Source organism: Stigmatopora argus, chromosome 19, assembly GCF_051989625.1.
Source record: "Stigmatopora argus isolate UIUO_Sarg chromosome 19, RoL_Sarg_1.0, whole genome shotgun sequence".
Classification (NCBI taxonomy): domain Eukaryota; kingdom Metazoa; phylum Chordata; class Actinopteri; order Syngnathiformes; family Syngnathidae; genus Stigmatopora; species Stigmatopora argus.
Window position 1 is genome coordinate 5,872,081 of NC_135405.1, and position 3,345 is coordinate 5,875,425.

Here is a 3,345-nt window from a genome sequence, read left to right on the forward strand (position 1 = left end):
AGTATAACAGCTCAATGTTTTTGAGTAAGGTTATTTCAAGAAAGGATGTTTCCTCTTTTCGGATTCTCCAGCACAGAATTTTTGATTGCATAGTAGAATAAAATCCTAGTTTTACAGCAAGGGTGAACATTAATAGCATATGAATACTATATCCATCGAGCAATCCAAACTCTATTTATTTCCAAATATTCAGCGAGGCAACATACATATAATTAAATGTAATAATAATAATATCAAATAAAAGTAATATATATTCACAAATTGCACATTAATATGCTAAGACCTGTAAAAACCCACCAGTCTAACTCCATCATCAAATTTGCCGATGACACCACTGTGGTCGGACTCATCTCGGGGGGGGGGGGGATGAGTCTGCTTACAGAGATGAGGTCAACAAACTGTCTTCGTGGTGTTTGGTGAACAATCTCACACTAAACGCCATGAAAACTAAAGAAATAATCCTGGACTTTCTTAAACGCAGCACAGATCTGGCCCCACTACTCATAAATGGAGTATGTGTAGACAGGGTCCAGTCCTTCAAATTCCTGGGGGTCCACGTCACGGACAAGCTCTCCTGGTCTACCAACACCATGGCAGTGGCGAAGAAGGCCCAGAAATGACTCAATTTCCTAGGGTACTCAGGGGGAACAACTTGGACACTAAGCTTCTGGTAACCTTCTATAGAGCCACTGTGGAGAGCATCCTGGCATACTGCATTACAGTGTGGTATGCTGGAAGCACGGCAGCAGACAGAAAAGCCATGCAGAGAGTGATCAACACCGCCCAGATGATCGATCGTCATTGTCAGGGACCCACACCACCCTGGTCACAACCTGTTCCAGCTGCTGCCCTCTGGCTGACGCTACAGGTCTCACAAAGCACGGACAAATAGACTTAAGGACAGTTTTTCCCTCACAGCCATCAGGACTCTGAACTTGCGTTAGCACGACACACAATCCCTTCTATGCAATAACTTCGGGGTTGCAATAACAATGTGCAATATTTTAGAATTTACCTAGTCGGGATGTGACTTTTTATACTTTTATATTACTTTTTTTTTACTGGGAAAATACACTTTGTGGAGTAGCACCACCAATTTCGTTATACGCAGCTGTGTATAATGACGATAAAGGCTTTTAATCTGATTTGATTAGAAAAATAATATGTCTACATTGCACCTTTTCTGGGTATGTAGTTACAAAGTGCTTTCAAAACCAGCTATTCTTTCTTAAATGTAAAATTAAAGAAAATAAGATTAAAACACAACATAAAAATACCATAAAATGAAAACATTGTTTAGTCTCAAAGACACAAGAAAATAGCTAATGGAAATAAGTGATTAGTCTTAATACTGTACTGACAGCAGTAAGGTCACAAAAAGTACATTTTTTAATCTTCAAAAGAGAAAAGAAAAGAAGTGCTGGAAGATGATTCAGCTAAATGTAAAAAAAGACTCAACTGTTCAACTGTCATGTGTAATAATGTTGTCCCTCTATTAATTAACTTTTAGCTTTCTTTCTATTTGGCTTTGCTCATTTGTTATGGTTTCTTCCGTGTACATTAAGGTTTACTCAATTTTGTATGCTTCTTTTTCTTTTTTTAAACAACGATTTGCAAATGTAGTTGAGTGAGTGAAGAGGTTTGTGTATTCCGTAATCATTTGCTGCTTTGCTCTGCATCTGGTGAGTGCATATCACGATCAGGAGCCCTTTGCTGATAACACAAAACATTAGTCAGAATGTTACAGTTATTGTTAGACCATAAGAGGCTGTCTGTCTGTCTGTTTGTTTGTCTGTCTCTCCATAGAAGCAATTTTTTGCTTCCACCCAATAGTAACATGGGGATTTCTTGGGTTTCACAAAATAATAATAATAAAATCTTTCTCGGGCGGCCCGGGGATGAGTGGTTAGTGCGTAGACCTCACAGTGGGGGGACCTGGGTTCGAATCCACCTGTGTGAAGTTTGGATGTTCTCCCCGGGCCTGCGTGGGTTTTCTCCGGGAACTTCGGTTTCCTCCCACATTCCAAAGATATGGAAGGTTAGGCTGATTGGACACTCTAAATTGCTCCTAGGTATGAATGTGAGAGTGGATGGTTGTCCGTCTCCTTGTGCCCTGCGATCGCCTGGCCACCTCTGGTCCGAGGTGAGCTGGGATAGGCTCCAGCACCCCCTGCGACAGTAACGAGGATACAGCGATTCAGAAAATGAGATGAGAAATCTTTCTCTTTTCACTGCATACATTATAGTATATGTAACTATTCTAGTTGGGGGAAGCATTACTATGGAAACTGAGCCAGACTACTACTAGAGTGCACGTGGGATACTGTAGCCATCTAGTGGTCAAAATGATACTGTACATTGATTTGCCATAATACACGGGAATTGTTCGCTTAAGCCTCCTACAGGGGTCATTCCTAAAACAAACAAACAATTAAAAAAACATTTACACTCACATTAATGGTCAATTTCCTCATCTAATTCCTATTTACCTGCTACCCCCTGAGGATAAGCAGTATGGAAAATGGATGAATGAATAATTCCTATTTAACAACCTGGTGTGAAAACAAACAAACAAAAAACAACATCATACAGACAGATGACACATTTCTAAACCCAGAGATATGTATAGTAGATCCTAGCCTACATGTTTTTCTGATTTACGAGGAAACCGGAGTACCCGGAGAAAACCCACGGAGGCCCAGGGGGAACATACAAACTCCACACTTGATAGGCAATACCCACCAGCAATTAAACCCTTGATATCAAAGGGTGAGTGTTACTATTGTATCCGTAAAGTATTTACAGTGCGCCAGGTTTTCAACATTTTCTTGTCAAGATACTGCTAAACAATTCAGATTTTTGCAAATTTATTGAAAACGAAAATCTACATGTACAATTTCTTCACAGACATTCTCACAAAGTTGAAAAAAAAAATGTCAGGATCATATTCTGATTATTTATGAGCGGTCCACATGTGGTAAATATGTTGTTTGGATATGGTTTTTGGGAAAGTAGCAAATCTGTCCATATATAAGTTCACACAGGTAACACATTGCATGCTGGAGCACAAACTAATCATGAGGTCGAACAAAATTGCTGAAAATCTTTGAGATGGCCTTGTATGACTCTGAATGACCTTGACCTTCTTCTTCACCCATTGCACTCAACCCAATCTGACATTTGATGTGCCTTTTGTTGCCATGAGATGGTGCTGAAATACTTATGTTATTTCACCCAGAGTGTACACGTGCCCATCTACAATCTTTGCCTTCCTCAGCATGGATGCTCAATGTTGTGTGAACGTGTTCATTTGCATGGCGTTGAACTACATGCATGCTGCGCATG